Source organism: Silene latifolia, chromosome 10 (genome assembly GCF_048544455.1).
Source record: "Silene latifolia isolate original U9 population chromosome 10, ASM4854445v1, whole genome shotgun sequence".
NCBI classification, from domain to species: Eukaryota; Viridiplantae; Streptophyta; class Magnoliopsida; order Caryophyllales; family Caryophyllaceae; genus Silene; species Silene latifolia.
The window spans coordinates 38232886-38243711 of record NC_133535.1 but is presented as its reverse complement, the minus strand read 5'-3'; the positions used below and the strand labels follow the sequence as shown (position 1 = coordinate 38243711).

The following is a 10826-nucleotide window of genomic DNA, read 5'->3' as shown; positions in this document are numbered from 1 at the left end:
TACAACATTTTCTATTTGCAGAAGATCAATCTTTAGGAGAAGATAATCTCATTTCTGCTAACCAACCAGTAAAGATGCAGGACATTGCAAGTCACTCGGAGCCTAAAGCATCCTCTATTCCTAAAGGTTTTAACCTCCAGACTGAGGACGGTAACACTTTTGACATCCGACCGTCTTACATAAATCTGGTGGAGAGGAACTTGTATAGGGGTGTGGTGGGTGAAGACCCAAGGAAGCATATGGAGGTCTTTACTGATTATTGCTCTACTATTCCCGCTACAAAGGGAGTAACTCAAGACAAGATTAAGGAGGTGCTCTTACCTTTTTCTCTGACTGACTCAGCCTGTGAGTGCTTGACCGATCTTGACCGTACAGCTGCTCGAATCACCAACTGGGAGACTCTTGCGCTTGCCTTCTATAAAAGATACTTTCCTCCACACCGCACTAATCAGCTGAGGGGAAAGATTACAAGCTTCAAGCATGCACCTGATGAGACATTCTATGAAGCTTGGTGTCGATTCAAGAAATTGGTGAGGTCTCTTCCTCATCACGGTTTTGATCAATGGTTTTTATGCAACCAATTTTATAATGGGTTGTATGATGACCATAGAGCTATTCTGGACGCCTCATCCAATGGAAGATTTCAGAAAAACATTGATGACAATAAGGGATGGGGCATTATTGAGAAGATGGCGACCCATTGTGCTGAATATGGGAACCCACGGGACGGTATTCGAACAGTCCATTCAGTTGATAAGGCAGTTGTGGCTCAGCTGGAAGCCATGAATGCCCGTTTTGATAGATTGGAGCTGCAATCTGATGGGGAGCCACAAACGGTTCATTTGTTGACTAGACGGGAAACTATCATTTGTGAGAGATGTGAAGGAGATGACGGTCATACTTCTATTGACTGTCTTACTGAGAAAGAACATGTCCTTGGTTTTCAACAATACATACAAGGAGGGGGTTCTTATTACAACAATCAAGGGGCTATCCATCCCAATTTGAGGTGGACGAGTCAAAATGTGCTCAATCCCACTCCTCCACTGCAGCAGCATTAACCATATGTCCCTCCTCATAAGGCTCAACAAGGCTTTCAAAAGCCTCATTCCTTTCTTCCACCGAATCCAGGCGCATCATCTTCAGGTGGGGTATGTAAGTTATCTAAGTTAAAGACAATGTTGCAGTCGTTGACAAAGCAATGGCAACTAAGTGACCAATAGAAAGAAGCATCCATCAAGTCACTTGAAACTAAAGTTGCTCAGTTAGCCGCGAACCAGTCCACGAGGAAACAAGGTCATTTGCCATCTCAAGCTGATAAGAATCTGCACAAGACGGTGAATTTGATTAATTTGAGAAGTGGTCATTCATATGAAGGACCAAAACTAACTGTTGACAGGAGTATTTCAGACCCGAGGAAGGAATTGAATGACGATGAAAAGTCATCCGTTGCTGAAAAAGAGTTAACCACGAAGAAAATACTCGATCGACTAGTTTCAAGGGGTCGATCGAGTAAAAAAGAGGAAGAAATCACTCGATCGAAAGGAATTCTTACTCGATCGAGTGAACTGGATAATGAAGAGCTCGATCGAGAAGTCTAAACCACTCGATCGAGTGATATTACTGAGGAAACTGTTCGATTGAGTGGTAATTTTGCTCGATCAAACACTGCTGTTAATGAAGACCTCGATCGAGAGCCTGCTAATGCTCGATCGAGTGATATTTCACCTGGAAGGACTCAATCGAGAGGCAACAAGTCCCGATCGAGTGATAAGGAGCTTGAACCAGCTGAGACGTTGGAAGAAAGAAACAAAGGGCTCGAGATACCTATTACCGTGCCCTTCCCGAGGCGATTACAGAGCACGACAGCCAATCAACAGTTCAGTAAATTTGTCGAGCTCCTGAAAAGCTTACAAGTCACTGTTCCATTCTCCGAGTTGTTGACACAGGTACCCTCTTATTTAAAGTTTATGAAAGAAATTTTATCGCGTAAGAGGCACATTAATGATTTTGAGACGGTAGCTTTGACCAAGGTGGGGACTGCCCTAGTTCAAAATAAGTTACCTCCTAAACAGTCAGATCCGGGTAGTTTCTCGATTCCATGTCACATAGGTACCCATTTGATTGATAACGCGCTATGTGATCTTGGTGCTAGCGTGAGCGTCTTACCTTTGTCTCTTGCTAAGAGACTTGGTTTGACCAAATTTAATTGCACGAACATGACTGCACAGATGGCCGACCGTATTATATCACGGCAGTTAGGTGTCGTAGAGGACATACCTGTTAAAATTGGGACATTCTTTATTCCCGTTGACTTTGTAGTGCTTGATATTCCCGAGGACACTCACACCCCTATCATTTTAGGGAGACCATTTTTATTCACTGCTCGCGCATTGATAGATGTCGGGGGCAAGACACTAACATTTCAGGTAGGAGACGAGGAATTAATTTTCCATCAGTCTAAGTCTCGCAGGGCTCCTATGCAAGCTCAACCTTGCAATTCCCTCTCTTCTACTGACCCTCATATTGACACTCCAGATGAAAATTTGGAATTTTGTGCTGCAATTGTGACCCCTCCGCCTCAGATTGAGAGCAAAAAGGAGGAGAATTCGTCTGGTTTCCTTGCTGCAGGTACAGATGAAAAAGATGCAGGAGTTGTCAAAGGTCAATGTGCGATTAAAATCAATCAAATTGGGAATCTAAACATCAAAGCTGGCGTGAAAGATAAAGGGACGAGGAAAGTTCGTGCATACGTGGACGTCAACTATTCTCCTCCTACTGGTTCAAATTCAAGCTCGTGGAGAATGAAGAGTATTTTGGCAGGGATTTCACTGAATAAGAATTTCCTGCCAGGGGTTTATGTGTAGGTTGATCTAACTCAAACAATCCGCCTGACTATTATTGTTAAATAAAAGAATAAATAATAAATAAGGACACAAAGGATTTAGACGTGGAAAAACCCTGGGAATAAGGGAAAAAACCACGGGCACCAAGCCAGGAGTGATTGTTACTATGATCTTTGATAGCCTGACAGAGTATTGGTATATCAGGCGTGACAGGCTAAATTATATTTCTTAAGAGTACAAGAATATAAGTGAGAGTAAGAGTGTGTGTCTTCTGATTTTATCTTCTCTTGTATTTATACTCGCTTTTCAAGTCTCCTTTGCTACCGTTTTAGGGTTTCCTGGTAAATAGGGCTTGTGCCTTATTTACCCGGAGGTGGTTCCCCTTTATTCATCCGTTGCCTTTGACTATTTTTCACATCTTTTCCTCTTGAATTGGTCTTCCTTGTTTGTAGGGAGCATATGTAAACTGCCTGGTTCTTGCCTGTTGTGCCTGTTTAGCATTTTCTTGTGCCTGACTTGTTCTTCTGCTGGTTAGCTGTTGCCTGCCTTTCATCAACTCCTGGTTGGTGCCTATCCATAATTGATAAACGCCTGGTTTCAGGTGTCTTTAGCTTGGAACTTGGTTTTGGTTATTGCTTGGCCTCTGTCAGGTCAGGCAGGATAATTTTGGGTCCTACAATTGCCCCTTATCTGCTTATTCCATTATTGGGTCTAGCCAGGAATAAGGAGATAAAAATTTGGGCCAGGCAAAGAATCATGCAAGGATCTTTTATCGGGTCAGAATTTGTGTTTGATTCAGCTTCTTATAACGGCTCTTTGTCATAAATAGGGTAGGTTCACAAAACTGTAGGAGAGTCATGATTAAACTCATCTACTTGCTTTCCTAGCCGTTTTAGTTTTGCGGCTATAAATATCTTGCCTTGCCGTGTTTTGTCTTCACATTTCAATCTATAAATTTCTTTACTCTTTCTAAAATTCCCTCTTTGCAAAAAATCATTTTCCAGGAAAAAATAAGATATGGCTGGTGGTAGGAGAAAGACGGCAGCTTCCAAGGCTTCTGCCGAGGCTGAGAAGGTTCCTGTTGAGGTAGAAACGGTTCCTGCTGAGGTGGAAATGGTTCCTGCTGAGGCTGAAAAAGTTCCAGATATTATTCCTGCGGATGATGTGGTGGAAATTGTTGCTGCCCCAGAGATTTTGTCCATGTCATATAAGGGGGTTGAATATACTCCTGTTAAGGCATTGGCAGCCTGTTTCTTTGAAGCCAATCAGTTGAAACTGGCCTTTGAGCATTATATAAAGGGTAGGGGCCTCATTCCCAGTGGGGCTGAAGTTTGGATCCCTGAGAGTGGTCCAGTCAGGGCTAATTGGGGCAGTCCTGGCTGGTTCTGTATTTTTGAATGGGCATTTAGGGGTAGATGTCGGCTTCCCCTTTCTCCTTTCATGAGTGAGGTGATCAGGGCTATCAGGGTTCCCCCGTTTCAACTTATGCCAATGGTCTGGAAGATTGTCCATTCAGTTGAGCATTTGTGTTCTAAGCACAAGTTGGTTACTACCCTGGATGACTTCAAGAACGTATTCCATTTGAAGAGTAATTCTACTGGAAGGTTTAACTTTCGAGTTAGGTCGAAGATGGCTCACCTGATTACTAACTTTGATTCAGGGGATGACAAGGGATTGGCTCAAACCTATATGTTTATCAAGGCTGATTCAATTGCCCCTGACCTGGACTATCTCAACTATCCAGCTGTTGAAGGAGGTAACTTTCTTTTCTATTGTATTTTGGTTTGGCAATGATATATTTTGGGAATTTTACTTACTTTGCCTTTGTTTCTTGTAGTAAACGACTGGGTGAACAATCCTGATGCCGAGGGGTCGGCTGACCGAAAAGCAGTATTCATGGCGTTGCCTGAAGAGGAGAGGGCATGGCCTGCCTGCCTGGGGCTAGCCTCTATGCCTCGTTTTAAGAAGGCCAAATTGAGTACGTATAAGCCAGTAAAGAGTGCTAAGGCTTCGGGAGCTTCTTCGTCAGGGAGTGAGTTTTTGCTTTCTTTTGTCTTATTGTTTCTTGTGTTAGACATGTGTTTATATTGCTGATTTTAGGGCCTCGTCGTGCAGCCACCAGGGCTTCTGCCAGGATTGCTAGCTTTGGTTTGTCCTTGGTGAAGGCAGGAGTTTCCCAGATCATAGGGAAGAAGTCTAAGAGTAGTGAGGCCACAGGGAGTAATAGTGCTGTTTAGATTCAGGAGCCTGTGCAAGAGGTTCAGTTGGTGTCGCATGAGAAGGTTGTGGATGAAGGTGATCGTCCTGAGAAGTGAGAAGAGGAAAAGAGTAGATGAATCTTCAGGAGGGGTTCATGAGGCCAGGGGAGTTAGGGCTCGGCTGGATGAGGTCCAATTTGCTAAAGAACAAATCCAGGCCCATGCTTTTATGGTTGACGATCCTTATTATCAGTATCAGGCAGAGGGTTCTTCTGCCTGTGCTTTGGCTGCTATGTATCGTACTAGGGACTATGCTGCCAATCTGATCACCATGCTTCAGGAGGTATATATTTTGTCTAATTTTATGTGGGTGTTTTTGTGTGTTTATTTTTTTTGTTTTGTGGCTTAGATGGGTGTGTTTTCTTTGTTAGAATGTGAATGACATCGAGGAGCGCTTGTCGGTTGGATTCGATCCCTGACTGAAAAGTACCCTGGATTGGGAGGTCTGATTTTGAAAAAAGATAGTGCAAAGTTTAAGGTGAGTTGGAGATGGCTAAGGTGAGAATCATTATTTAAAGGAGGATAATGAGGCGGGGAAGGCTCGGTTTGTGGTGGAATCTTCTAAGTGAAATCGGTCAGGATGCTCGAAAGCTCTTCGAGGCCAAGTTTGATCTTGTCCGGGGAAGAGTTAAAGGCTGAAAAACAGGCCATGCAGGAGTAGTTGAAAGTGAATGTAGAATTGGCTGTGGAGAGGGATCTGGTTCAGGCCAGGTATAAGGATGCTGCACTTTATTTCTTCGGCATGGGTCGTGTGGATGCCATGAAGGAGCCTGTTGAAGTCAGGCCTTTTTGGAATCCTGACCAGGAGTTGGCTAACCTCAATGCTACTTACCCTGAGCTCTGCAAACTTCATGCTGATGAGGAAGTGGACTCTCCACCATCCAAGGAAAAAGGTGATGCTGAAGGGGAAGGAGGTGAAGATGAAGAAGAGGAGGCTGCTGATGAGGGAATTGGTTCTGCTACGGCTTCCAAAGCAGGCTAACTTTTGTTGTTTCATGGGGTTTTGTGTATTTTTTGGCCTATCCAGGGGGGATGTTCCCTGGACAAACAATTGGTTTTTAGATTTGTTTTGTGTTGGGTTTTGAATGTTCCTGGATAAACAGTTGTTTTCTTGCCCTAGGAAGGATATTTTTCTGGGTAGGCATTTTGTTATGGCATAAATATATCGTTTTCTCTCCTTGATTCTCTTGCTTTGTTTCACCGGCTTGATTTATACCTGTAAATAATTCACTTGACGTTTTTCTGTTAGAATAATGCCTGTCAGGAGGGCTTATGGCCCTCATTCCTGTATTTTGGGAAATGGTGGCTATGTTTGCCTGTCAGGAGGGCTTGTTTCTAAAATGAGGGTGGTTGCCGGTCAGGAGGGCATATGGCCCTCAGCCTGTCAGGAGGGCTTATTTTGACAAGTAGTCTGGTCTATTCCACTATTGTACTTGTCTTTTATGTACTGAGCTCAGTTTAGTTTTTAAGTCAGGCAGGCAGGTGCCAAATTGTAGAGTATTTCAGGAATGCTTTTCAGGTTAGGTGGAGTGGCCCTCAATCTTGAATATTTGTTTAAGCCTTAAATGCAGTATATAATAAATAAAAAGAAGGCGTGAAACAAGTTTTCAGGATTTGGTCAGAAATGATTTGAATAAAAAGCCTAGGCAGAGCTAAAAGTAACAGACATGTTTCAGGCAATTTAGCACGTAGCAGGAAGGCAGATTCCTAATATATTTTCCTATAAGATTCTATTGACACATATATGGAGTGGATAGTTTTACCTGCCTCTTGATTAAACATGAAATAACTTTAAGTGGGAAATGTTCCAGGATCTGGGGATCATTTCTCCTTCCAAAGTTTGTAGCCTGTAAGCTCCTTGTCCTACTATTGAATCAATTAGATATGGTCCTTCCCATGTGGGAGCTAGTTTGCCTGCATTTTTCTCTTTGGTGTTGGGGAAGACTTTTCTTAGAACCAGGTCTCCTTTCTTGAAAATTCTGATGTTGACATTCTTGTTGTAACAAAGCTCTGCGCATGTTAGTATGAGGCTATCCTGACTTTGGCTGCATCCCTTAGTTCTTCAGTTAAGAGCAGGTTATCTTGCAATAGGGGTCTGTTCTCCTCTATGGTATTCAAGCTGCTTCTGGTGGTTGGCACATGAATTTCTGCTGGGATTACTGTTTCACAGCCATAGACCAGGGAATATGGTGTCTGGCCTGTGGCGGTTTTGGGTGTAGTCCTGTCAGCCCACAGGACTAAGGGGAGCTCTTCTACCCATCTTCCTTTTCTCCTTTTTAGCTTTTTCTTCAGGCAACTGATTACTACTTTGTTGCTTGATTCTGCTTGACCGTTGGCTTTTGGGTAGCCTGGTGTATATGTGACTAGGTTGATATTCCATTGTGCACAGAAGTTTGCTGTTCTTTTTCCCACAAATTGTGTACCGTTATCACAGACTATTTCTGAAGGTATTCCATATCTGCATATGATATTCCGTTTGATGAATGATATGACATCCTTCTCTTTGACTTGCCTGTAAGAATCTGCTTCTATCCACTTGGAAAAGTAGTCAGTCATTGCTAGCATGAAAACGTTTTGTCCAGGCGCTTGTGGTAATTTGCCTACTATGTCCATCCCCCATTTCATGAATGGCCAGGGGGCTGAGATGGAATGTGGTAGCTCTGATGGTTGGTGGATATAAGGGGAGTGGATTTGGCGGGCCTCACATTTGGAGCTGTATGTTATGCAATCGGCTCTCAGGGTTGGCCAAAAATAGCCTGTCCTGAGAACTTTACTTGCCAGGCTTCTGCCATCTTTATGATTTCCGCAGTAACCATCATGTATATCTTCTATGACTTGTTTGGCTTCATTTGGTTCCAGGCAATGTAGGTAAGGTCCAGCCTGAGACTTTTTAAACAACGTGTTATTGATAATGGTATAAGTAGAGGTTTTGATTTTCAGGGCCCTTGCTTCGTTTTTGTCTTTAGGGAGTATCCCCTGTAAGAACCAATCCTAGTAGGGTTTGGTCCAGGAGGTTGTATCCTCCTGAATGGGACAAATTTGATCAGGCCTTTCTATGGTTGGTTCCAACAAGTGGATAATGGGTATTTTATCGACACACGGGTGAAGTTTGATCCCAGTGGCTAGGGCATCACACAGGTATTTAAGTCCCTTGGTATTTGGTCAATGTCAAAGGTTTTGAATTTTTTGTAAAGATTTTTGACATATTCTAAATAAAGCATCATTTTTGAATCTTTTGCTGCATATATTTCTTTGACTTGGTTGGAAATTAAGAGAGAGTCAGTTTTTACCTTGAGGTTTGCTACACCGAGTTCTATACATACCTTTAGTCCAAGAATCGGGCTTCATACTCGACTTTATTATTTGTGACTTTGAATTCACAACTAATAGCCTGTGCAATTAGGTCTCCCCTGTGGTGATTTCGGGACTAGTCCTAGGCCGAGTGCCTTTCATATTTGTTGCCCCATCTACGTGTAGGGTCCATTCTGGTCCTGTCTTATGGGTGTCAAGGTGATTGACCTCTTTTATGAGGTCTGGTTCTAGGGTAGGATTTGAATTCAGACCCACGAAGACTGCTAATGCCCGAGACTTAATTCTGTCCTAGGTTCAAAGGTTATGTCATAGGTGCTAATTTTATGCGACCATTTTGCCATTCGCACGATAATTCGGGCTTTCTCGAGACAGATTTGATAGGCGGGTTGGTTCTTACAATAATTGGGTGGCTTTCAAAATAAGGTCGAAGTTTGGTGCGGGGACATAACTAAAGCAAGTACATATTTTTCAAGTAAGCCATACCTGGTTTCTACATCTAGGAGACTCTTACTTACATAGTAGATTTGGATGTTGTTGGCCGTCAATTTCTTTAGTCGGACCCCACTTTCTTACTGTTGTCTCGTGATGAGATAGGTAGATTGTCAGAGGTTCTCCTTTGTCTGGTTTGGCAAGTAGTGGAGGTGTGATCAGGTATGTTTTGAGATTTTGGAAGGCTGTCTCATGTTCAAGCAACCATTTGAATGCCTTGTTTTTCCTGAGTAGGTCATAGAATGCCTTACACCTTTCTGATGATCTGGATATGAATCTATTCAGGGCTGCAACTCGTCCTGTCAGCTTTTGAATGTCTTTGGTGACTTGGGGATTCAGTTCAGTATGGCTTTTATTTGTTCTGGGCTGGCTTCTATTCCTCTTTTGGTCACCATGTACCCTAGGAATTTGCCTGAAGAGACTCCAAAGTGGCATTTGGAAGGGTTAAGCTTCATGTTAAATTCTTCCAGGATCTTGAAAGTTGTTTCCAAGTCCCTGACATGGTCCTCAGCCTTCTTTGATTTGACCACCATGTCATCAATATAGACTTCCATTGTGTAACCTATTTGGTCCTTGAACATTGTATTGACCAGGCGTTGATATGTTGCCCCTACATTTTTCAGGCCAAAGGGCATTGTTGTGTAGCAGTATATGCCTCTTTCCGTGATGAATGCAGTATGTTCCTGGTCAGATGGGTGCATCTTGATTTGGTTAAATCCACTTGAGGCATCCATGAATGTTAGGAGTTCATGCCCTGTTGTAGCATCCACCATTACGTCTATGTGTGGGAGTGGAAATGGATCTTTTGGACAGGCTTTATTGAGGTTTGTGTAATCTACACAAATTCTCCACTTGCCATTCTTCTTTTGTACTTCCACTACATTGGCTAGCCAGTCAGGGTACATGACTTCTCTTATCATCCCCATATCCAATAGTTTGTCCACTTCTTCATTAATAATAGCATTTCGTTCAGCGGCAAATTTTCGTCTTTTCTGTTGGACAGGCTTATAAGACTTGTCTATATTTAGTTTGTGTGTAATAACGTTGGCATCTATACCAGTCATATCAAAATGTCACCAGGAAAAACATGAAGATTTACTTTTGAGAAAACTTACTAATTCTGGCCTGATGTTGTCAGGGACATCAGATCCTACCAATACATGCCTGTCAGGATAGTCAGGGTCTAAAATTACTTGATCTGTTTCCATTTTAGTTTCTGCCATATGAGTTGTCCTGACAGGGTACTGTAATTGCTAGGCGAGAGACTTACCTGCCTTGGAAGGATTCAGTGACTCAGTATAGCATTCCTGGGCAGAATTTTGTTCACCTTTTATGGTTGCTACTCCCCATTATGTTGGTATCTTGATGCACTGGTGATAGGTGGAGGGTATGGCCCTTACGTTGTGGATCCATGGTCTTCCTAGTATGGCGTTATAGGATGACAGGCAGTCCAGGACTCCAAATCTTTCATATGAGGATACCCCTTCCACATATGTGGGCAGGTTTATTTATCCCAGTGTGTTCCTTGTTTCTCCACAGAATCCTACCAGGACATTAGACTTCTTTATGATTTGGCTTTCATCAATCTTCATTGCCTTAAGGACATCAAGCATGATCAGGTTCACTGAACTGCCTCCATCTACAAGGATTCTCATGACACGTGCGGTTCCTATTTGCATGGTGATGACCAGGCTGTCATGGTGGATGTCTGGAATGCCCTGCATATCACTGTCGTCAAAAGTAATTTGAGCTAAATTGCTAGGTTTAAAAGGAGATTTCATTTTTGACTCCCTGGCAATTTTCTTTGCAGTTGAACTGGTCAGGCCACAAATTTCTGATCCTCCATTGATGAATTTGACTTCATAGATGGGTGGTGCAGGGGGCAAGTCACGTTGTTGCCTTTCTGTGTTCCTTCTTGTTC

The 10826-nt window shown here is 42.9% G+C and overlaps 1 non-coding gene across 1 annotated transcript; it reads right to left on the bottom strand.

The window, feature by feature from the left end:
- Positions 1 to 450: 450 nt before the first annotated feature.
- LOC141609817 (small nucleolar RNA R71) lies at positions 451 to 556 on the bottom strand. Its single transcript, XR_012527726.1, has one exon. It is a non-coding gene; the product is annotated as a small nucleolar RNA R71 (small nucleolar RNA).
- Between the last annotated feature and the right edge of the window lie 10270 nt (positions 557 to 10826).